At 37.7% G+C, this 26,266-nt stretch overlaps 1 pseudogene; it reads right to left on the reverse strand.

The window, feature by feature from the left end:
• Positions 1-2,315: 2,315 nt before the first annotated feature.
• On the reverse strand, positions 2,316-26,266 carry LOC114029889 (annotated as a pseudogene).

Genomic DNA, 26,266 nt, shown 5'->3' on the forward strand with positions numbered 1-26,266 from the left:
TTGGAGGGCTTTGGGAAAGAGCTCAAGACAATCACTGCTTTCCCTCCGCCATCTTGGCTCCACCCACTGCATGAGACTAGCTTAACTGGAAATAAAGGGTATAGAATAAATATCACTTCAAACATCAATGGACCTAAAATAAGATCCATCAACAACTCTTTCCTCTTGGGAGTCAAAGGCCTCAAATACAAGAAAAAGTGAGGACCAAATGTGCAGAGTGCCCTGTTTTATTTATTGTTGTTGTTGTTGTTGTTGTTAAGTCATTTTTTGAGACTTGTCTGACTCTCTATGAACCCATTTGGGGTTTTCTTGGCAAACATACTGGAGAGGCTTGCTATTTCCTTCTGTTGCTCAATTTACAGATGAGGAACTGAGTCAAACAGGGTTAAGTGACTTGCCCAGGGTCACACACCTAGTAAGTGTCTGAGGCCAGACTTGAACCCAGGAAGATGAGTCTTCCTGACTCCAGGACACACCCTCTATCCACTGCATCACCTAGGTGACATTTTACTTGTTAGTGGACCTCAAATGATAGTTTCAGTCATTTTTTCCCATTCATTTTGTAGTTTGTCAGTATCTATAAGTTCATCAGGATAAAGAATCTTAAAGTAGTCCATTGACCAGTTGCACAGAAACTAAGTTTGATAAAAACCCAGAAGACAATGACTTAAATGAGGAATAATATGACTTTTTCATTCTTCATGTGGTCTAGAAAAATCAATAGAGACTATCTAGGGCTCCGGGGAGGATACTGTTCAGATTGAGGAGAAGGCTGACCCTAGAGGCAGACACTTAGTTCTTAGCTTCTCAGTAGACTTTCACTGAGCTCCTCTTTTAGAATCTGAGTGCCCCAGCTTGTCCCCTGGCCTAACTTCTTTGGCTCTTAAATGAGAAAATATTTTGGAGGCAGTTGGAACTTCTCTGTTGCCAACATTTCTCTCATTCTTATGAATTCTGCTCAAAATTTTGGGTTAAATTTTCATCTTCTTCTCCCCCCCACAAAAAAAAAGAGAGAGAAAAGGTCATTAAAACATTTTTTTTTAATCAACAGAGAACAGAAAGCCAGAATGAATTCAGACAAGTAGGACAGCACTGAAAGTTACATGTTGAACTTTTTATATACTTAAAAAGAAAAGGAAGCTATATGTAATAAAGGATTCAATTTTTCATGTACAATCCTCTCTTTACATTCTATTGTGTATGTATATATGTATATACATATATCATATATAATATATGTGCTTGTTTTAGTGTTTAGTAATGTCAATAAAATTTTATTCAATTGGCCATATCCATTTGACTTATTGAGTGCCTCAAGGCCAACCTATTAGTTTCTATTCATCCAGCAACTGAGCTAGCCTGTGGTTATCCATTTGTTCTAGCTCTGTTGTTCCTTTGACTACTCATCTTTGAACCAGTCTTTCCAAACACAACAATTCTTTGGTTTTCCTTCCTGCTTGAGGATACTGAGAAATGGACCTTAAACTTCTTTTCAGTCCTCCAAGGTATCAGATTAACATTAGTCTTTGCAAGCATTCCCACACTGATCTCAGGATGTCAAGCTACTTTTGAGATCACATTCAGATTCCTCGAGACCTTCACTAGCTTTGTCCACTTCTCAAGCTTAGTTCCCAGCCACCAATGTATTGTTTTAATAACATATCCTAACAATGATTCAGACAAGTTTGTCCCCAGAGAACTGATTACACTCTCCTAAGAAGGTTCTTATTTTCAAGTTCAGAAAAACTTTATTTTCAAAATCATAACACTAACTTCAGATTTTATAACACTAACTTCAAACTTTTTAATTTAACTGCTGCGTGAAAGAACTATGAACTATTTTTTAACTTTTTAAAATAATTTCAGCTTTCTTCTCACAAGAATGGAAAATCATAGATGCTAACTTAAAAGGCACAAAATAAAAATTAGTTCTCAGTAGTCCTCTGGTTGTTCAGACAAAGTGAACTCAATTCTTAATTTCTTTGAAAAGACAGTTTGGTGGGAAAAGCTCATATTTCTTTTAATATCTGCTTCTGCCTCCTCTTTCAGATCGGCCTCCCCCACAGCCACCACCTCTTGGCACTCCACGGCTTGAACTGCTATATGAATCATGAGGGGCAAGATATCCTCTATCCATCGAAGGAGGAAGCCCTCTCTCTTATCTGCCAACATGATCATGACCACTTGAGTAGATATCACTTCAGTTACTTGAGTAACTTTCACAACTTCCACCATGTCCATCTCTTGAACTGCTGTAATCATCATAGTGACTATTTCCTCCACAGGAGGGAAGAAACCCTCAAGCAAGTGGAACACTACAGGACTCTCATAAGAATCTCGGTAGGACCCTCCACTTGGATGACCTGAATGGTCTCTATCACGACCTCCACCATAGCCATCATGGTCACTATACCCTCTAGATGTATATTCATCACGTGAGCTAGAATGGCCATAATTATATGTATAGTCCCTTGGGGGAAGAGCATAATCTCTGGTATCCGAAGAACTTGCACAATCTCTTCTTGAATAACTTTCTTTAGTACTGTGACCATCATCTCTTGGTGACATATACACATCTCTGCATGATGACATTGGTTCATTTCATGGAGGACCTCCATAGCTATCTCTTCTACATGACACTGGCCCTCTTACTCCTATTCCACTACCGCTACGCACCAGTCCAGAAGGTACAGACCTTTTAGGTGGAGGTCTCCCACTTCGTGGAGGTGACCTCTTTTAACTGGAAGTGGTCCCCTGGAAGAACCCATGTTGAAATTAAGAGAATATCCATTGTCATCCATGTGCCTTCCACCAGGTGGCCCTCTTACTTCACCACTCCCTCCTCTTCCACCTCTAAGACCTCTTGGAGGACCTCTGCTTCTTGAAGGGGGTGGTGGCCCTCGCCTACCGCCACTTTCAAAAGTTGGTTTAGTGGCTTGTTCCACCTTAATTGATTTTTCATTTAATGACTTTCCATTCATGTCTCTTGCAGCATCTTTTGCATCAGCTAGACTCTCCAAAGTAACAAAAACAAAGCCTCTGGATTTGTTGGTTTCCCAGTCTTTCATCAACAAAACTTCTACTATCTGGCCATATTTTCCAAAAACTGATTCAAGACCTTTTTCAGTTGTTTCTGTATTGAGTCCTCCTATAAATGGCTTCCCTCGGCAATACACTTCCACTATTTTTCAAAAAAAAATAATCTTCTCTTTCTTTGACTCACATCAACTACCTATAAAGAAGACCACTATCACAACTGCATAACAGTTACCCTAAGAAGATTCTTAACTTGAGTAGGAAGTCCCTTGAATAGGCACTGGTAGTTAACCAAGGTGCTCACTATCTCTAGCTGTTTCTGGTATTATCAGTTCATCTTGCAAGACAATATTAAGCTGTATTTCTATCTCTTCATCTTTGAGGGAGTGGGAATAGAAAGCACATGGTAATCAATTTCCAAATATTCTTCCCAACCTGAATCTCTACAAGATGCTGATATGTAGCATTGGTTCAATATATTTAACACAATCCTATCACCACCACTACCAATAACAACAATAATAGCTAGCACTGACACAGTGCTTTAAGGTTTACAAAGTGCTTTACAAATGTTATCTCTTTGGATCCTCACCAAAACCCTGTGAGTGAGGTAGATGTTATTATTATATCCATTCTACAGAAAAAGCAAACTGAGACACAAAGAGGTAGAGGGACTTGTCCAAGATAACATAGCCAGGTAAATATCTGAAACTTAATTTGGACTTGAGTCTTCTTTAATCCAAGGCTAGCACTCTATCCACTACACTATATACCTACCATCTGTCACTAAAACAAACCAACATGAGCACATCCAACCTAACATCGATTGACTCCAGGAAAACTTAACATTAGATGGAACAAAGTTAAAAGAGAAAACAGTTGCTTCAATAGCTACAATACTATGTGAGGGGATTCCTTTTAATGGTTCCTACTGTTACAAAGGGAGTTGGTGAGAGTGTATTAAATATTAATTGTATGTAATATAATAAAATGTAACAATTATATTGCAAAATAATGTAGGGCATGTGAACATTTTACACGGTATGCTCTGTATTGACAAAATGATACAGAAGCTTAAAATGGGTGAATGAGGTAAGAATGACAAGCTTCACTTGCCTGTACTGGGATAAGGGCCAATTTTCATTCAATTCTTTAAGGACTGACTGGGAACCTTCTCAGATTAATTCCTTCTCTTCTAGAACCATGCCAGAAGGCAACTCAAAAAGACAGAGTTTAAGGAACAAAGTGCCTCCTACTAAAGACATTGAGGGATTAGGGTCCCCATGTCAATGAAAGTACACATGAGATAAAATAGAAGTAAAACTATTTATGCAGTAACTCAAACTTTGGTCAGCCATAGACTTAGAATATGACTTCTAGATATGCATTCACTATATTAAAATTGCACCGTAAAAACAATGTTTTCATCTGGGTTCAATGGGGTTGACTATAATGGGATTTCCTCTGCATTTTTAATAATACTTATTATTTGCATAATTCCTTTCCTCTTTACAGCTTAATTAATCATTTGACAACCATCGTGCCTTTGGACTCCATCAGTTACAGAAATCCCAACTGTGTATAATAGCTTGTCCCTTGGAAATTGGTCAGTTGACAAACATGCACTTATTATGAGCCAGGCACTATTCTAAGTACTAAGGATATAAAGAAAACTTAAAATCAACAAAAGCAGTTCCTTCCTTGAAGAAACATACATCTTAAAGGGGAAAGACATGTAAATTACTAGGTACATGAAAGACAAATTAAATGGCAACCAACAACATGATGGTCAAAATTAAATCAGAACTTATCTAACCATTAATCATTGCCTAGTCAAACTGACACCTGGAAAAGATCTTAATTTAGGAAGGCCAAGGTCACCCACTACATCCTGGACTGTGGCCAGTTGTTTTGACTTACTTCTTGTCAATGGACTTCAAAGACTCTGGAAGAGAGAGTGAGGCTGATGACTTTACTCTGATCTGCCTCACTTAAATCGAATTCATGCACAAATCAAATGATGCCATTGGTCCTCCTCAAAGAATGAAGAAGGAATAGCAACAACAAAATATATAGAGGGAAGGTGGAAGGTAAGCTAAGAGGGGAAAAATTAGCATCTGGGGGAACAGGGAAGGGCTTCCTATACAAATAGGGTTTTGACCTGAGTATTGAAGGCAGTCATTGATATCAAGAGCTGGAGCTGAGGAAGCAGAGCATTCCAGGCATGGGGGACAGCCAAGGATGTCAGAAGACAGTTCAGAAAAATAAAGGCTTAGAGAAGAGGTGGAATAACATGTTTATAAAATTCTGAGCAGGCCATTGTAGCTGGATTGTAGAACAGGGAGAAAGTGCAAGAATGGAAGTGGGAAAGAAAGATGTTGTGAAGGTAGAAATGACAAGATTTGATATTATATTGTACACATGGAGTGAATGAAAATGAGAGTTGAGGATGAAAGAGCCTGGATGATGAGGATTGTGGTACTTTCTACGGTGACAAAAAAACTTTGTAAGGAAGAAAATTTGGAGTTAGAGGAAATACAGAAGGATCTGTTTGGGACATGGTGAATTTGAGGTGCCTATGATACATTCAGATCAAATGTCTATGAAGAGTTTGAAGGCACTTGGCTGTAGTTCAGGAGACTAAGTCTGGATATATTCAGTAGGGAATCATCAATGTAGAACATATGTGGGCTGATAAGATCACCAAGTGAAATGGTGTAGAGGGAAGCAAACAGGACCCATGACAGAGCCTTGGGGGATGCCTACAGTTAATTGCCAAGATATGTGTGAAGAACAGTAAAGGAGACTTACCAAGAGTAGTTGGACAGATAGCAAAAGAACCAAGAGATAGCAGTGTCACTAAAAAAACTAAAGAGAGAATATCAAGGAAAAGATGAGCAATAGTGTCAGATTTTGCTGAGAGCTCAGAAAGGATTAGCATTGAGAAAAAAACACATTAGATTTGACAATTAAGAGATCACTGGTAACTTTTTTAAAAATATTTTTCCAATTACACATAAAAATAATTTTTAACATTCATTTTTTGAAATTCTGAGTTCAAAGTTCTTTCCCTCTCTCTCACCTCTTCCCAGGAATTTTCCTAATATGGCAAGCAATTTGATGTAGGTTATACATGTACGGTCATGAAAAATATATTTCCATATTAGTCATATTGTAAAAGAAAGTAAAGACCAAAAAAATTGAAAAAAATTAATTAAAAAATTGCATGCTTCAATCTGCATTCAGACTCCATCAGTTCTTTCTCTGGAGGTAGATGATAGCATTTTTCATCATAAGTCCTTCAGAATTGTTTTAGATCTTAGTATTGTTGAGAATAGCTAAGTCTTTCATAGTTAACCATCATACAGTATTGCTGTTACTATGTACAATTTTCTCCTAGTTCTGCTCACTTCACTTCATCAATTCACATATGTCTTTCCAGGTTTTTCTAAAAATGTCCTGCTCCTCATTTCTTACAGCACAATAGTATCTCATCGCAATCATATACTACAATTTGTTCAGCCATTCCTCAATTGATGGGGCATCCTACCATTTTCCAATTCTTTGCCAGTACAAAAAGAGTTGCCATAAATATTTTTGCATACATAGGACCCTTTCTTTTAAAAAAAATCTCTTGGGCACCTAGGTGGCACAGTGGATAGAGCACCGGCCCTAAAGTCAGTAGGACCTGAGTTCAAATCTGGCCTTAAACACATAACACTTACCAGTTGTGTGACCCTGGGCAATTCACTTAACCCCAATTGCCTAAAAATAAAAAAAAATAAATAAAAATCTCTTTGGTTTATAGGTTCAGTAGTTGTATTGCTGGGTCAAAGGGTACACACAATTTTATAGCCCTTTGGGCATAATTTCAAATTACTTTCCAAAATGGTTGGATCAGTTCCCAACTCCACCAACAGTGCATCAATATCCCAATTGCCCCATAAGCCCTCCAGCATTTGTCATTTTCTTTTTTTTTTATCATATTAACCATATTAACTGAAAGGTGTGTAGCACTTCAGAGCTATTTTAATTTTCATTTCCCTAATCATTATTGATTTAGAGCATTTTTTCATAGCTTTGATTTCTTTATCTGAAAACTGCCTGTTCATAGCCTTTAACCATTAATCAATTGGGGAATCACTTGTATTCTTATACATTTGATTCATTTCTCTACATATTTGAGAAATTATGCCTTTATTAGAGAAACTTGCTACAAAAATTTTCCCCAGTTTTCTGCTTTCCTTCTAATCTTAGCTATATTGGTTTTGTTTGTACAAAACCTTTTTAATTTTATGTTATCAAAATTATATATTTTATATCCCATAATGTTTTCTATCTCTTCCTTTTTGCATGAAGCTGACAGATAAAAATATTCCATGCTTCTCTAATTTGCTTGTAGTATCACCCTTTATGTCTAAATCACGTATCCATTCTGACCTTATCTTGGTATATGGTATAAGATGTTGGTCTATATCCAGTTTCTGCCAAACTACTTTCCAATTTTCTCAGCAATTTTCAGTCAAATAGTGAGTCCTTGTCCCAAAAGCTTGAGTCTTTGAGTTTATCAAACACTAGATTATTATGGTAATATAATACTACTGTATATTATGTACCCAGGTCTATTTCACTGATTCACCACTCTATCTCTTAGACAGTACCAGGTTGTTTTGATGATTAGCAGTCTGAGATCTAGTACAGCTATGCCACCTTCCTTCACATTTTTTCCCATTAATTCCCTTGATATTGTTGACCCTTTTGTTCTTCCAAATGAATTTCATTATTTTTTTCTAGCTCTACACAATAATTTTGGTAGTTTGATTGTTATGGCACTGAATAAGTAAAATAATTTAGATAGAATTGTCATTTTTATTATATTGACTCAGCCTTCCCATGAGCAATTAATATTTTCCAATTGTTCACATCTGACTTCATTAATATGAAAAGCTTTTTTGTAACTGTGTTTCCGGGTTTGTCTTGGCAAGTAGACTCCAAAGTATTTTGTATTGTCTACAGTTATTTTAAATAGAATTTCTCTTTCAATTTCTTGCTCTGGACTTTGTTGGTAATACATAGAATATCCTGCAACTTTGCTAGAAGGCAGCTATCCAGCATAGTAAATAGAGTGCCAGGCCTGGAGTCAGGAAGCCATTTTCCTGAGTTCAAATTCAGCCTCCAACACTTACTAGCTGTGTGACCCTGGGCAAGTCGCTTAATCCTGTTTGCCTCAGATTCCTCATCTGTAAAATGAGATGGAGAAGGAAATGGCAAACCACTCCAGTGTCTTTGCCAAGAAAACCCCAAATAAAGTCATGAAGGGTTGGACATGACCGAAAAATTACTGAACAACAACAAAACTTTTCTGTAGTTGTTAATTATTTCAACTAGCTTTGCAGTAGATTCTCTAGTATTTTCCAAGTATACCATTACATCACCTGCAACACTGGTAACTTTTGAGAGGATAATTTCAGTTGTATGATGAGATTGGAAGCCAGATTGCAGAGGATTTAAAAATGAGAGGAAAGACATTTAAGGCATTGAGTATAGATGACTTTATCGAGTTTAGCCACAAAGAAGAGGAGAGATAGAGGGTGACAGCTGGCAGGCATGGTAGGATCAATCGAGCATTTGTTGTTTTGTTTTAAGAAAATGGGAGACATGGGTATGCAGGAATGGAGCCATTAATTAGGAACATATAGAAAATAGAGAGTAAAAAGAGAGTGATACACTTTTGAGCCATGCCAAGATAAGCAAGAGGCAAGAGGGGAGCCAAACACCTCAACTGTTCAAGTGAAGAATGTATTTCAATCTTCCACCAAGAGGGTGGGGAAGAGGATGCCATAGAAGAGAGAACAATTTTCGCTTAGCCACTGTGGACAATGGGAAAGTGAAATTATTAGGGAGGAAAAGAATGTTTTCCTTTCTGCAGTGGTTTTAAATAACAAATTTTAGTGGACCTAGCCATCATAATTTCGCATAAAGGAACAAAATGTGTGGTTAATGAGTGATAAAATAAAAACCAAGAAAAAAACCACATAAGAGACTTCCAGAAATCTGAAAATAATCCTATTTTGACCATGACCATACTAAAAGCAAAACTCTCTTCAATCTAAGAAAACTGAAATTCATGTCCTATCACTTTATTCATGTTTGGAAAAATAAAACATAGTCAAATATGTGAAGATGTTGATCACAAGTTTACTTAAAAAAATTCTAAAAAAAAAAAACCATCCAATTTTCAAGGCTCATTTTCCCATTCTCACAATGAGTTAAGACTACTTTGGAGTCAAATCCTTTAATAAGAAACAACTACTCTGTTAGACTGGTTCTCCTCATCTCTGGCCTTCAGACTTATTTATGTACTTTTCATTTCACTATTTGCTCCATGATTTCAGGCTTAATTCACTCAGCTAAATGCACTATCTTTGTCCCTATGTTTTGTTTCTACTCCTCTTTTTTATCTAAGCAATGGTCCAATTCTTGGTGCCTTTATTTAGTAATATTATTTTTTTAAGAAAATATAAGACAGTCACAAAAATTATGCAGTTGCAGAAATAAAAAGACTTTACAGAATGGCTGAAATGTCAAACAGTTGAAATAGAGTCATTTCCCACAGAGGAAAAAAATGAAAATATTCATTATTCTGTTAAATAACCTGTCACATTTCTTCCTATGAACTCAAATTATTTACTAATATTGAATTTTATAAAATGCATTTGTCCAAGAAAATTATAAATACCAAGTTCAATTTCCTTCCCATCATCAAGGCATTTAATGAATCTGTGAAGTGCAGGCAAACTGTATTACTTAGTGCTCTGCTGAATAATAGAAGATGACCATAAAATATTGCCTCATGTAAACTCTCCTCCAGCACCCTCAGAGCAAATTATTCTGAGTACAAAGATTGTTGTCCTCTTTATTGTAACTGAGAGAGAACTGCCACTATAGGGCAAGGATGATTAATGGTGTTACATAATTGGTTCCAGCCATATATAAAGATATATTTTGTGTCTAACGCTCTGTTATAATTTAATACAGATGATGCTGAGTCCACTATTCTGATATTATCGTTCTACTCAATCATGCATTCATAATTTTGTCAGAATTGGTGTCTCCTTAGGTGTGTAGGGGTAATGGAGGAGAGGGAATCTGAAAGAAGCCTCCAGGACTTCGTCATTTAACCCATTCCTCTTGCTGCCATACCTCCTTATCATGGGATTTCTGAGATCTTCCTAGACATTTCCCCTCCAGAGAGGTCATCAAGGGACCACAGTGCCATGCTTTTTTAGCCTGTTCTTTCAGATAATGTAGGTCAGTGCTAGGGAAAGAAGAGAAATGAAGACAGTCATCATGTGTACCACCTGTAGGATGTCATCCTCACTTTCCCATCCTCTAGAAGCCATAACACAAAAACTTCATCCTTTGCCAAGAGGCCTTGTGTTATGAAAAGCTTTTCCCATTTTGCTCCTGGTACTATCCTCACCTTTGTCCAAGAAGTAGTGATGCCATGTAGTTGACATGGTGCTGCTTATTTGCCCTTCTGACTTCAGATTTATGACCAAAAGATGCCCAATAAAGACATTCTACTGCGCTAAATTAATTCCTGAGTTAACTTGCCCACCCTTGAGAATCTAAACACAGAAATTAAATACAGGTGTCCTGAGACATATCCATAGATACTTCCACTCTATTCTGTCTCTTTAGGAAATCTATAGAAAGAAGCAAGGTGAGCTAAAAGGGAAGGAGATGTTTTTGGACCTCCTTCTCTGGTAGCACACATGGAGAGTTCCATCTGCTTCCCTTCCAATTCCCATTTCCAATTTTGAACCAGACTTCAGAAAGTAGGCTGTACCATGAACACTTGCTATGGCCACAAATCCCACATTGACTCCATGGTGTGGCAACCTTATCAACAGTTGCAGTATCTGAATCCAAGTAGCCAATAGATCTCACCATTATGGAAGACTGCCCAAAGTGCCTGGTCAAGTGCTCCTCTTAATGATCTGACCACACTTACTTGTGCAATCAGTACAAGAACAAGAGCAAGATACATCCTCATCCAAAAGCTGATAAAGCTCACAGAACCATGCTAAAATGATGCTGTTCTAATGCAAAAAAGGGAAATGCTGACCAGAAAGTATTAGTTTTACTTCATAAGACTGAATGGAGTAGTTCCATCACTATGCTTAGTTTCACAAAAGCTGTGATCTCCATTACCTAGCAGAACCCCAAAGCAAATATACCATGAAACATGTATGAGCTCAAGTTGCCACATACGTAAAAACTTATGGATTATTCTAAGGTAGGAGTCATCCTCACCAATTGGACAGGTCAATCGGATTTTTCAAATTGAACGATGAGACAATTTTCATGCTTGCCGCCAAGGTCACCAACCCAGAAACAGATACCAAGCAGAGTTTTCAAGCAAAGCTCCTTTCTTAATTCTGCCTGGGTTTCATTTGCAAATGTGGCCACTCTTGTTAATTTAATTACAAGGTTATCCCTGGCAGATGATAATTTGACATCCTCTCTGTTTTCCTGGAAATTGCAGGAAACCATTTCTGTCTGGAGAGGATTGTTTCTCAAGGCAGACAGCCGTTAAATAAGCAGCAAATGACCTGCATGGTGGTCAATTGTAGCTTCTATTTCTGACATCAATTTTACCCTAGAGGCTCTTTCCATACATATGCTCACAGGATGCCATGCACCTTATTAAATAAAACCAGGAGAAATGCCAGCTAATTAATTTACAGGAAAAAGGTGAGGGAGGTGAGTCTCTCAAAACTGATCTGAAACACCCCTAGGCATTTGCTCTTCCAACAACATTAGAAAACTAAACTGGTTAATTCATAGTCCCAAATACTTTAAATTCTGCCTGTTTGATGAAGTTAGGAGGGGGCGCAGTTAGAAACTGTAGGACAAGAACAAAACTATATTGTAATACTGACATGTTGAGCTAGGAAAGACATGAGATGCACTGTAAATATCAAGATAGTAGCTTTTATTTACAGTAACCTGTCACTGCAATAACTGTAAGAATATTAAAGACTGAAATATTTCCACTAATGTACAAGGGACCACAGACAATACATTCTAATATTTTGAAATGAACAGACTGTTGGTATTAGAATTCTGCTTGCAAAGGAAATATGAGTGGTTTGGAAACATAAAACCCTCTAGACAAAAGGGCTTTTCAAAAATAGCCAATCAAGCCCCTACTCAGATCATGAAACCTGTCTACAACATCCTGAAGAAATGGTCATCCAGACCACTAAGAACTACACATTTAAAATAATTCACACTTTTATAGTGAACTGTGGTTTATAAAGCTCTTTTGTCATAATCATGTGAGATATGGAATTTTATATATATATATATATATATATATACACACACACACATATATATATGTAATATCACCCTCTTTTTACAGATAAAGAAACTGAGGTTCAGTCAATTTAGTGATTTTTCCAAGTATGACCCTAAGGAAAGTCACTTAACCTCTCTTTACCTCAGTTTCCTCATCTGTAATGTAAGGCAAGTTCCTTGAAAACAGGGACTTGGTTTGTTTTGTTTTTTGGTAGAGAATTGTCTTTTTATGTATCCCCAACACTTATGCCTGGAACACAGTAGTCACTTAATAAATGCTTGTTGACTCTCTGTTCTAAGGTCTTTTGCAGTAATAAATCTATGATCTTAAGTGTCCTAAGCAGAAATTGAACCCAGATCTCTTGATTTTTTATAGCCCCAGCTCTGTCACTAAATGGTGTCCAACAAGTCACTCAACCTCCCTCAGTCTCAACATCTTTTTTTTTTTAATGAAGGGGTTTGACTACATAATTTCCAAGGCACTTCCCAGCTTTTACATTCTACGGGTCTCTAGATACATCCATGCAAATAGGAAAAAGACAAAAACCACTAAAAGAAGCCTGTGTTTCTATCTTCTCCAAAGGGCAGGTTATAGGAAACTTTCTGAAAAGCACTTATCCTTTTAATCAGAAGCAATGGGACATTAAACAGAAAATGGAGAACAAGTTTACACTAACTCTAGTGGGGGAAAATGAACATGATGCCACAACTCTGAGTCACAATTCTAGGGGTAGGTTGCTTTTCCCTAGCATGAAGTTGAGAACACCCAGGCTCGAAGTTCAGCTTAGCTATTAACTAGTATAACTTTGGGTCAATCAGTTAAATTTTCTATGGCTCACTTTCCCTATTCCCAGGGGAAGGGGGAAGAGGGTATCGTAATACCTGCCCTCCTCTCAATTCACAGAATAGTTAGGAGGATAAAATAAGACTGCACATCAAAGTAAGTTCTTTCATCCATCCACCATCATTGTGGTTCTGGGTACCTAATGGAAACCAGGAACCATAGAACATCAAGGTTGGAAGGAACTAGAGGGAGAGTGGTATAGTGCATAGGACGCTTGAATTGAATTGAAAGCCAGGGTTCAAACACTGCCTCATAGTCCTGTGACACCAAAGCCATCTCACTTATCTGTCCCTCAGTTCTCTCATCTGGCCCCAAAGTTCCCTTCTGGTGCTAGATCTATGATTTATGAGCATATGACTGTCTATTTCAGCCAATTTCCACATAGGAATCCCCTTTCAAACATTCTTAAGTGGTCAATCAGCCTTTCCTTGAAGACCTCTGGTAGGGGAAACCTACCAGAGGTAGGTTTTTACGTATGTGGCAACTTGAGCTCATACATGTTTCATGGTATATTTGCTTTGGGGTTCTGCTAGGTAATGGAGATCACAGCTTTTGTGAAACTAAGCATAGTGACGGAACTACTCCATTCAGTCTTATGAAGTAAAACTAATACTTTCTGGTCAGCATTTCCTTTTTTTGCATTAGAACAGCATCATTTTAGCATGGTTCTGCTAGTCCATTCCATTTTTGGATAGCTGTAAAAGTTAAGAAGTATTTTATACATCAAGACAAAAATTATTATCCCTTCCACTTTCACTCATTTCTCTTAGTTCTTCCCTCTGGATCCCAGCCGACCAAGTTTAATCTCCCAGTGTATAGTTTTGGATTTGGAGTCAGGAAGGCCTGGATTCAAATCCTGCCTCAAGCATTTACCAGATATTTGGCCCTAAGGAAGTACTGAACCTCTCTCAGACTCAGTTTCCTCTTCTGTAAAATAGGGGTAATAATAGGGCCTATCTCATGGAGTTGTTGTGAGGGGTAAAAGAGATGTTGCAAATCTTAAGGCAGCATATAAATGCTATTATTGTTATTATTCCACAGGGCAACCCTTCGAAGAAAGGCAGACAGATCATCCTTATTCTCCCTGTACCTCCAGTCTTCTTTCATTCAGAATATACATTTCCACATCCTTCAACCAAACCTTGTGTGACATGCTTTGTTTTCCTAACCATCCTGGTCATTAAATATATTTTGACTTGATTCAAATTACTATATAAACTCTTTGAAAATTACCAACATTATAAAAAAAAATGAAAAAAACACTTAACAGACCTCACCTCAACATTTATTTTTCCTTGAGCAATTTGGAAGCTAATTCAAGGACTCATCTTGGACAATTCACTAATCTTCAGGGTCATCATCATAGCCCTACAGAAACACAAAACGCAAAATTACATATTTGTGGGTAAAGTTTGATAGACTTTCATTTTAAATATACAAAGCACTTTAAAAACATCAATGTATTTTCAATAGCTTCAATTAAATGCCTCCTGAGTCATGAGTTCTGATAGCCTCTCCTCACAGAGGATCATAGATTTAGAGGTAGAAATCATCATGTAATTTAGAGGTAGAAATCATCATGTATTTCACAACTGAGAAATTAATACCCAGAGAAATTAAATGACTTGCCTAAGGTCACACAGGTAGCCAGAAGGAAAGCCAGGGTTTGTAACCAAGTCCTATGATTCCAAATCCAAACATAGAAGAGGATATAAACTCTGTTAGGAAATTATCTAAGTTCAAAAGAACAACAGTTTGACTAAATTCATCTGTCAACAAATTTCCCAGGCCTTTCTTCAGGAACCCTGGGAGCCAAAGGGGAGACAGTGTCTTTCAATCTGGATACAACCAACATGAAGAAGCACTTGATATCATTTCTGTTCAGTAGTTTCAGCTGTGTCTGACTCTTTGTGACCCCTTTTGGGGGTTTGGTTCATTTGTTTGTTTGTTTGTTTTTGGCAAAGATCCTGGAGTGGTTTGCCATTTCCTTCTCCAACTCATTTTACAGAGGAGGAAATGGAGGCAAACAAGATTAAGTGACTTGCCCAGGATCACACAGTTAGTGTCTGAGACTGAATTTGAACTTAGGTCTGACTCCAGGCCCAGGGCTCTATCCGCTATTCCACCTAGCTGCTTCACTTAGTATCATAGGGTCATCAATTAAGAGCTAGAAGAGATTCAGAAGCCATCTAATCCAGCCCCTACAACTCTTTCAATGCTTCTTAGCTCTGCTCTTGATTCTCCAGATTTTTCCATTTCCCAGCAGCCTTCTCACCCTGGAAGATCTCTCTGTATCTGCAGCCCCCTCCTTCTTGAACCTTCATTTTTTTTCCCTTTTTTTAGTAATTTATTTTGATTTATCAACAATCACTTCCATAAGCTTTTTAGTTTTAAATTTTTCTCTCCCTCCCTCCCTACCTCTCTCCCCAAGACAGCTTGCAAACTAATATAGGCTATACATATATATTCTTATTAAACATAGTTTCACATTAGTGATGTTGTAAGTAAGAATTAGAACTAATAGGAGAAACCACCAGAAAGAGGAAACAAAACAGAAGAAAAAAATAGCAAATAGTATGCTTTGATCTGCATTCAAACTCCATAGTTCTTTCTTTGGATGTGGATAGCATTTTCCATCACGAGGCTTTTGGAGATGTCCTTGTATTGCTGGGTTAAGCCTATCAAAGTCAATCATCACTCAGTGTGGCTGTTACTGTGTACAACGTTCTCCTGGTTCTTCTCACTTCACTCAGCATCAAACCACACAAGTCTTTTCAGGTTTATCTGAAGTTTGCCTGTTCATCGTTTCTTACAGCACAATAGTATTCCATTACTTTCATGTATCACATTCCCAATTATGATAACTATCTGTGTCTTTCTCTCCATCTTTTCCCCTCATGTTTATGCTTTTCTTTCTCCTTTCTCCTTTTCCCTCCTCACTAATGTTTTGCTTTTGACTACTGCCTCCCTCCCTTTCTTTTCCCCTTTTCCCTCCTACTGCCTATAGTGCAAGTTAGATTTCTATACTTTTTTCTTTTTTTGGCTAGGCAATGGGGTTAAGTGACTTGCCCAGGGTCACACAGCTAGTAAATGTTATGTGTGTGAGGCAGGATTTGAACTCAGGTCCTCCTGAATCCAGGACCAGTAATCTATCCACTGCACCACCTAGCTGCCCTAGATTTCTATACCTAACTGATTATGTTATTCCCTCCTTAAACCAAATCTGATGAGAGTAAAGTTCAAACAATGCTCATCTCCCTCCCTTCTTTGCCTCTGCTGTAATAAGGTTTTGTGCCTTTTCCTGTGATGTAATTTACCCTTGTCACCCTCCTCCTTTCCTTTTCTCTCAGTACACATTCTTAGTTAGATCAGATTAATTCACTTACTTGGATCCATTTAACCCACTTGATTAGATTTTTTTCATCATTACATCAAAGTTAATTTATATCCACCCCCTTTATATGTACCCCTTTAACATGGTGTAATAACAATACAGTTCTCAAGAGTTACAAGTGTCATCTTCCCTTGTAGGGATGTAAAGAGTTTGCCCATATTAATAACAGGTTGTTTCTTTCTGTCCCGTTTGCCTTTATTACGTCTCTCTTAAGTCTTGTATTTAAAGATCAAATTTTCTGTTGAGCTCTGGTCTTTTTATCAGGAAGGTGTGGAAGTCCCCTATTTCATTGAATATCCATCTCTTCCCCTGAAAGACCATGCTCATTTTTGCTGGGTAGTTGAGCCTTGGTTGTAACCCAAGCTCCTTTGCCTTACGGAATATCACGTTCCATGACTTTCAACATAGAAGCCTCAAGGTCCTGTGCAACCCTGACTGTGGTTCCATGATATTTAAATTGCTTCTTTCTGGCTGCTTGCAATATTTTCTCTTTGACCTGGTAATTTTGGAATTTGGCTACTATATTCCTTGGTGTTTTCAATTTGGGATCTCTTTCAGGAGGTGATTGGTGGATTCTTTCTGTGGCTATTTTACTCTCTGGTTCTAGGACCTCAGGGCAGTTTTCCTTTATGATTTCCTGAAAGATACTGTCCAGGCTCTTTTTTTCATCATGATTTTCAGGTAAACCAATAATTATTAAATTGTCTTTCCTGGATCGTTTTTCCAGGTCAGTTGTTTTACCAATAAGATATTTTACATTTTAATCTATTTTTTCATTCTTTTGTTTTTGTTTGACTGATTCTTGTTCCTTCATGGAGTCGTTGGCTTCCATTTGCTCAATTCTAATTTTTAACAAATTGTTTACTTCTATTAGATTTTGTACCTCCTTCCCCATTTGGCCAATTGTATTTTTTAGGGACTTGTTTTCTTCAGTGTACTTTTTATCCAGTTGGCCAATTGTATTTTTTAAGGATTTGTTTTCTACAGTTAATTTTTGTTCTTCCTTTTCCAAGCTATTGACTCTCTCTTTCATACCTCTCATTTCTTTTCCCATTTTTTCTTCTACCTCTCTCATTTGACTTTTAAAATCTGTCTTGAGTTCTTCTAAGAAGGCTCTTTGGGCTTCAGACCAGTTCATATTCCCTCTTGAGGTTCCAGATGTGGGTTTGTTGACAATGTTGTCCTGTTCAGAATTTCTGCCTTGATCTTCACTCTTCCCATAATAAGAATCTATTGTGTGTTTCTTTTTGCTCATGGTGTTTGCTTATTTTGTGGCCTTTAAAGAGATTGGGCTTTCCTGCTGGGGAGAAGAGGGCACTGACCCAAGCTTCTTGTGTTGGAAGTCTAGGACCTGGTCAATGGGGCCTCCAATGTTGGCAGTAGGATTCTGGCAGCTTACCTGGTGTTGGGCTGGAATCAACAACACTGGAACTCTAGGGGTAGGATTGGGTTGTGTGGCTTCTGGAGATTTCTTGCTTACCCAGCCCTTTCCTTCCTTTTGCTTTCTTCAGCTCCTTTCAGATGGATGTTGTAGGGTTTTTATCCACCTGGGGCCCCTTGGAGCACTGCTTACCTTAGTTTTGCTGAGGCACTGGGAGAGCCGGTTGCTGTAGAATGCCCAGGTACCTGGTGGTTTTCTGAGCTGGTTTCCACCAGTTCCCCCACCCTCATTGAGGCACTCAGGGGTCTAGGTGTTGGTGTTTGCTGCTGTACCACTTGGGTTTCAGGATCTCCTCCTGGTATGCTGAGGTAGGGCTTTCTATTAGCTTGCCAGGATGCCTCCCATTCTGTACTGCTCCCCTTCCCCCAGGGTAAGAGCGGCCTTTCCAGTTAATCCATCAGGCTACCTGGGCTATCGGACTACTGCATCCCATCTTTCTTCTGGTTGAGCTGTTCCAGGGTTTTTCCTAGGGTGATATTTTCTGGGCTTTCAGGGGTTAATAAGGGAGGGTAAGAGAGACTCACTTCTTACTCCATCTTCTTGAACCTTCATTTTTTTTGCCTAATTCTTTTTTTTTATTTTATTTTTAGGCAGTTGGGGTTAAGTGACTTGCCCAGGGTCACACAGCTAGTAAGTGTCAAGTGTTTGGTCTGAGGCTGGCTTTGAACTCAGGTCTTCCTGACTTCAGGGCCAGTGTTCTATGCACTTGCACCACCTAGCTGCCCCTTTAACCTTCATTTTTAAGAAGTGCAGAGGCCAGCCATGACCCCTTCACTTCTCTCCAGGCTCTGCTCCTGACTCCTTACATATCTCTCCCATCCCACCCCCAATTTTCATCACTGCTTCCTGTGTTGTCTTCACCCATTAGAATGTAAGCTCTTTGAGGGCAAGGTCTGTCTTTTTCCTTTTATCTGTATCCCCAATGCTTAGCACAGTACTTGGCACATAACAGATACTTAATAAATGATTGTTTGCTGATTCCTGATTATCTATATTGTCTGTTCCCCCACATAATTTTCACCCACTTTAGTGTATAGTTTTTACCTTTTCTGCTTAGAATGTAACCTCTTTGAAGGCAGGTCTTGTGTTTCTTTGCTTTTATTCATATTCCTAGAACTTAACAGAGTTGTTGGCATGTAATAAGTGCTTAGCAAATGCTCACATTATCTCACAGATGAGATAACTAAGCCTGGAGAGGTTGTGACTTGCTCAAGATAACACATGTAGTAAGTAACAAACCCAGAACCACTGAGTCCAAGACCAGTACTGACTTGGTGGCATAATGGTCAGAGCACTGGATCTGGAGTCAGGAAGACTGGAACTTCTGACACTTAGTAGCTATGTGACCATGGGTAAGTCACTTAAACTCTACTTCAGTTTTCTCAACTGTAAAATGGAAATTATAATAGCACCTACCTCACAGGGTTGCTGTGAGGATCAAATGAGATAATATTTATGAAGTGCCTGGCATATAGTAGATGCTTAGTAATTTTTGTTCCACAGCAGAAGTCATTAATCTTAGCTATGTCATGGACCCCTTTGGCAATCTGGTGAAGCCCATGAACCCCTTCTCAGAAGAATGTTTTTAAATATATCAAATACACAGGATTACAAAGGAAACCAATTATATCAAAACAGTTATCAAAATGCTTAAAAAGCAAAACTAAGCATAAGTTCATGGATCCCAGTTTAAGAAACCCTACTCTAGAGGGTGAAAAAACTGAAAAACTTGAGCATCTTGTCAAAAAATCATCAGTAGCTCTCTATTGCTTTATACTTTATGCAGCATAAACTTTATAAACTTTATACACCATAGCTTTAAAATTTCGAGCCTTTCACAATCTGGCTTCTACTTAACTTTGCAGTTTCATATCATTCCCTTTTATACATTGTTATCCAGTCAAAATTAATTTCCCCTTGTTCCTCTAATCCAAAATGACATTTCCCACCTCTGCACCCATACGACCCACCCACTTTCCTGGAGATTGCTCGTCTCCCATCAAAATCCTTTTTGCTTAAAGCTCAGCTCCAGAATCACCTCCTTCACATATTTTTCAATGATACACTTCTCCCCCTCTCCATAAATACACTTGAAAGTATTTTTCTCCACATCAAATAGTCCAAGGATCTCTATCTTGACATCATCACTCTCTGATTATACCATAATTTTTTTTAAGTTATTTATAAAAGCCAATGTCCTCACTCATCACTAGAGCCCCTTGTCATCCTGGGTTTGACATGAGGTATTTGGAGGTAATTATAATTACATAGATTATAGCTCAAGCCTCCATTACATGGCACCTTCTTTTCACAAGCCACAAATCAAATAGTAAAATATTTAATTGAGGCATAATTAGTGATTGAAATCATCCTCAACACCTCTATAAATGGGTACAAACCCATACAGGATTCTGAGGAATTATACTCTAATCTCCCCTTAATTCCATTAATCCTTTAGTATGTCAAAGGGAAGGGACACTGCTGCTTCAGAACTCATTCTGGATGGAGAAACTCTCTGGCAAGATGGTAAGATACCACCAGGCAACGTTTCTGACTTCATTCTCATTAAAAACAAATAAACAAAAAAAAATCCTAGTTTCCTCAATCACAGAGATCACCTCTGCCTCTCAGCTTATTTTTGGTAGCCAGAAACAAAGTGAGTCTTCCTTTGGTGTGCACCAAGCATTGCCAGCTCCCTGCAGGCTGACTTGAACTTCTAGGTTCATTTCCTCTCAAAACATCCATTCGTTTGTCTCAAGAACATGTTTAGACTGCCGGGACCTTGGACATTACCATTTGAGACTATCCTACATAGTGCCTTTCCATTTTTTTCCTGTTATAAAATATTCCCTCACCCATACAATGTGTTTCATGGTATTTCAAACCTGGGAAATTGACATCCTGGGAAATTCTTCTAATGATAGCTCCCTTGTCTCAGACATTATGATTACCAAAGTCAGACAGAAGATGTAGTCTGTTAGACTCTGTTAGATTGTATCCCCAGCACATAGCATAGTAATAAAAGTTTATTGAATGAATATTGTATAAACGAAAGGTAGCCTCAAGCTACTTCCACATAACTAGAGCCACAATGACTATAATAACACTAAGACTAATGGTAAGGCAAGACTGTGAAGACTCTAATACTTCTCTAATGAAGGATCTGTGGTTTCCTTAGTATAGGCACTCCCTCCACTAATTCAGAACACAACAAATCTTAGTTTTTACAGATGGGTTTTTGTGAATTACTATAGCTTTAAAACAGTTAATCACCTAATGACCAGTGCAGTAATGAATATTTCCCAATTTATCTACTCTAGGCCTCAGACAACAGTCTTCTATCGTGGTGGTAACTAAACCCTTACTGGGTTGATGTGACTTTCCATAACTATGCATTCTAATTAAAACAATTCATCAGTTCACATCTCCAGAGCCTAAAGTCAACAGATAAGTTGCTGTATTTTCTAAGAAAAAAGTCTTTGTAAAATTGTACTTTCACTTTATCCAAGTTTATCCTTTCACTGTTTTGGTGTCATTATTAGTATATCATTAAAGGTGCTAATAATGACACCAAACCCACCAAGGGACATTTTAAGTTGTCAAAAAATTGTTGTTGCCTTGGTATTTTCCAATGTTTCATGAAGACCTGGCTTTCCATGATTTCTAGGGATATTCAACAGAGTATGAAGACCTTATGTTGCTTGGATGCCTCTGGTACAAACAAACAGAGATAAATATAAAGCCAATTTTGTCTTCTTAGGCTGATGCATCAGTGATACTGGTTTTTGTATCACCTGAAATGAAACACATTCTCCTTTCCCTTACAGTTTGCCCAAACTGAGCACAAGGAGTTTCACCATTTAGTAGGAAAGGAAGCATTGCCCCATTTTCAATAGCTATTCATTTGTTCTCCCACTCGCACTCCCACTCCACCCCCAAAACAAATAACACTTAGAGTGCAACACACTCCAAGTACAAGGCAAAAGCTTCAACTCTTCCTGGATCTACTGAATTTCAACTATATTTTTCTTCCAACAAAAGGCTGAGTTCTTTCATCAATTAATGGAATAATATATCCCCTGACATTGGGCATGAGGACAGTTTCCAGAAGGACAAGCATTCATTGACCTCCCAGTCTATACTGTCATAATATAGTGTCAAATAAGCATTGTTTGTTATTATCATTGTTTTATATTTGAATATGAGAGCTATGCTTAGTCAGAAATGTCATATGGTACAAAGGGATCAGTTACTTGCTTATTATTCAAGCACAAATTCACCTACCAAATGGAACAATGCACAAATTAGTAAAGAATCTCTTGCAGTTATAATGAGTTCCACAGTTCAAAACCAACCCTACAGCAATTTTTTTTTCAAATTTATATGGATGAGAAGACTTCATCTAGTAGGATTGTATTCTAAGGATAAGCCTACCCCTATTACCTATTTAGTCCTGGCATCTTCTGGTCAATGCTTATGATTACATGTTTGAAGAGCAGCCTAAGTTGTTGTTGCCTTGAATGTATATCCATTAGTCTGGTTCTAGATCTCATGAAAAAGAAACATCCTTACTGGTGTGCAGATCCATGGGACAAGCTATAATGCTGAGATGGTTTCATCTTGTGGCAACATCACTTAGCTGACTCAAAAGTCAGTTCAGATCACATAAAACTGGATTGAGCTGGTATAGTTTGATCTCTGTCAGGTGAGAGCTAGATTTTGTTCCATGTGTGTTTCATTGTTATATTTTATTGTGACTTAAGAATGGATATTATTTTGAGGAAGTTTGCAAAAGTTGTCATTCTTTTTTTTTAATCTAATATTTTATTTTTTCCCAATTACATGAAAAAACAATTTTGAACATTCAGGTTTGTTTTTTTTTTAATTTTAAGTTCCAAGTCCTTTCCCTCCCTGTCTCACCTTCCCACTCCTTGAGAAGGCAAGCAATTCACTCTAGGTTATACACGTGCCATTATGCAAAACATAATTCCGTATTATTCATGTTGTGAAATAAAACACAAACCGAAATAAAACAAGAAAAATAAAGTTTTTTTAAGCTTCCATCTACATTCTAATTCCATCAGTTCTTTCTCTGGAGTTGAATAGAATTTTTCATCATAATGCTTTGGAATTGTCTTGGATCATTCTTTTACTGAGTATAACTAAAGCTATTCACATCTGATCATCTTACAATATTGCTGCTACTGTGTACAATATTCTCCTGGTTCTATTCATTTCACTTTGCATCAGTTCATGCAAGCTTTCCGGGTTTTTCTGAGAGCATCCTGCTCATCATTTCTTATGGCACAATAATATTCCATTACACTCATATGCCACAATTTGTTCAATCATTCCCTAATTTTCACATACATTTTCAATTCTTTGTCACCACATATGAGTCCCTTTTCCTTTTGGGGTTTTTTTTTTAATCTCTTTTGGATACAGACACAATAGTGGTATTGCTGGGTCAAAGGGTATGCATAGTTTTACAGCCCTTTAGACATAGATAGCTTCAAATTGCTCTCCAAAATGGCTGAATCAGTTCACAACTCCACCAACAGTGAATTAGTGTCTCAATTTTTCCACAGCTCCTCCAACATTTGTTATTTTTTTCCTGTCTTACCAGCCAATCTGATAGTTGTGGGGTGGTACCTTATAGTTGTTTTTATTTGCATTTCTCTAATCAATAGTAATTTAGAGCATTTTTATATGACTGTGGGTAATTTTGATCACTAATGATTACTTCATCTGAAAACTGCCTATTCATATCCTTTATCAATTGGAGAATGACTTGGATTCTTATAAATTTGACTCAGTTCTCCATACATCTGAGAAATGAGACTTTTATCAGAGAAACATGCTATAAAACTTTTTCACAGTTATGCTTACTGTGATTACTATTGTTCCCAGCTTATCCTTTCTCCTTTGACCCTGTCTGTCCTCAAAAGCATTTTGCTTCTGACTGCTTCCCCATCTCTCTCCTATATCCTTTCCCTTCCTACTTTCCTGTAGGGTAAGATAGATTTCTATACCCAGTGTGTGTGTTATTCCCTCTTTGAGCCAATTCTGATGAGATTAAGGTTCAAGTGCTTCCTCCCCCTGCCCTACCCACCTCCTCAATCTTTCCCTCTACTATAAAAGCTCTTTTGTTCCTCTTTTATATGAAATAATTTACCACATTCAACCTCTCCCTTCTCTTTTCTCCTAATGAACTACTCTTTCTCACCCCTTAATTTTATTTCAGACATTGATCCATCATATTCAACTCACACCTGTGCCCTCTGTCTATGTATACTCCTGTCCTAATAATGATAAAGTCCTTAGGAGTTACAAGTATTATCTTGCCATGTAGGAATGTAAACAATTTAGTCTTATTGATTCCTTTATGCTTTTTCTTTCCTGTTTAACCTTTTCACTCTTCTTTCAAGTCTTGCATTTGAAAGTCAATTTTCTATTCAGCTCTGGTCTTTTCATCAAGAATGCTTGAAAATCCTCTATTTCATTGACTATTCATTTTTCCCCTGAAGAATTATATTCACTTTTGCTGTGTATGTTGTAATCCTAGCTCTTTTGTCCTCTAGAAAATCATATTTTGAGCCCTTTATTCCTTTAATGTAGAAACAACTAAATGTTGTGTGATCCTGAATTTGGTTCCATGCTTTTTGAATTGTCTCTTTCTGGTTGTTTGTAATATTTTCTCCTTGACCTGGGAACTCTGGGAATTGACTATAATATTCCTGGGAATTTTCATTTGAAACATCTTTCAGGATGTGATCAGTGTGTTCCTTCAGTTTCTATTTTACCCTCTCATTCTAGAATATCAGGTCAGTTATCCTTGACAATATTTTGGAAGATGATGTCTAGGTTCTTTTTTAGTCATGGCTTTCAGGTAGTCCAATAATTCTTAAATTATCTCTCTTCAATCTATTTTCCAAATCATCTGTTTTGACAATGACATATTTCCCATTTTTTCCTATTTTTTCATTCTTTTGATTTTGTTTTATTGTTTCTTCATGTTTCATGGAGTCATTAGCTTCCACCTGCCCAATTCTTATTTTAAAGGAATTTTCTTCATGGAGCCTTTTTACCTCCTTTTCCATTTAGCCAATTCTACCTATAAAGGAGTACTTTTCTTTAGTGGATTTTTGTACACCTTCTTCCATGTAGTCAATTTTGTATTTTAAACAGTTCTTCTCATCTATGAATTTTTGTATGCTTTTCCACTTTGGCCAATTCTGCTTTCTAAGGAGCTCTCTTCAGTGGATTTTTGTGTCTCTTTCATCATTTGGCCTATACTATTTTTAATTTTAAGGTGTTGTTTTCTTTAATATTTTTGTGACTCCTTTATCAAGATATTTACTCTCTTTTTCATGATTTTCTTGTATCATTCTTATTTCTTTTCCCAATTTTTCCTCTACCACTCTTATTGGCTTTTCAAATCCTTTTTGTGATCTTCTAGGAATTCCTTTTGGGTTAGAGACCAAAATCTCATTTTTCTTCAAGGTTTTGGACATAGCAATTTTGACTTTGTTGTCTTCTTCTGAGTTTGTTTTGTTCTTCCCTGTCATCATAGTCACTGTCTATGGTCATGTTCTTTTTTTGTTGTTTGCTCATTTTTCTAGTCTATTTCTTAACTTTTAACTTTATGTTAAAGTTGGACTCTGCTCCAGGAATGACAGGGGCACTGTTTGAAGCTTCATGTTTTTTGTGCAACCATTTTCAGAGCTAGCTCTGGGAGTCTGTAAGTTTTCAGTTCTTCCAAGGTGGTTTGATCTAAGGAGAGGTGTATTTACTACTCTCCTGGCCTGTGCTCTGGTCTGTGAGCAACCACAAACACTCTTTTCTGCCCTGAAACTATGACCAGAGTGCCCTCTCCCTTGTGGCTGAAAGCTCTGTTGTGCTAGTAGTGTTCCTGCTCACCCTGGGACTGCAACCCAGCTCCATACATGGGAAATGCACCAGAGTCCTGCACCCAGCATCATTCCTTCTGACCAGTTGTCTAACTACTTTACCATCTATGTTCTGAGAGCTCTGGAAGCTGCTGCTGCCAGTTCAGCAGCTCCCAAAGCCTGATGCTGTCTTGCCAAGGAGCTACACTGAACTGTACTTCACTCTCAGACATGACAGAATTCTCAGACGTGACAGACTTCAGTCTCAGCATGACAGAATTTCCTGCTGACAT

The sequence above is a fragment of the Vombatus ursinus genome, unplaced genomic scaffold, assembly GCF_900497805.2.
Source record: "Vombatus ursinus unplaced genomic scaffold, bare-nosed wombat genome assembly UNPS02014942.1, whole genome shotgun sequence".
Taxonomy (NCBI): Eukaryota; Metazoa; Chordata; class Mammalia; order Diprotodontia; family Vombatidae; genus Vombatus; species Vombatus ursinus.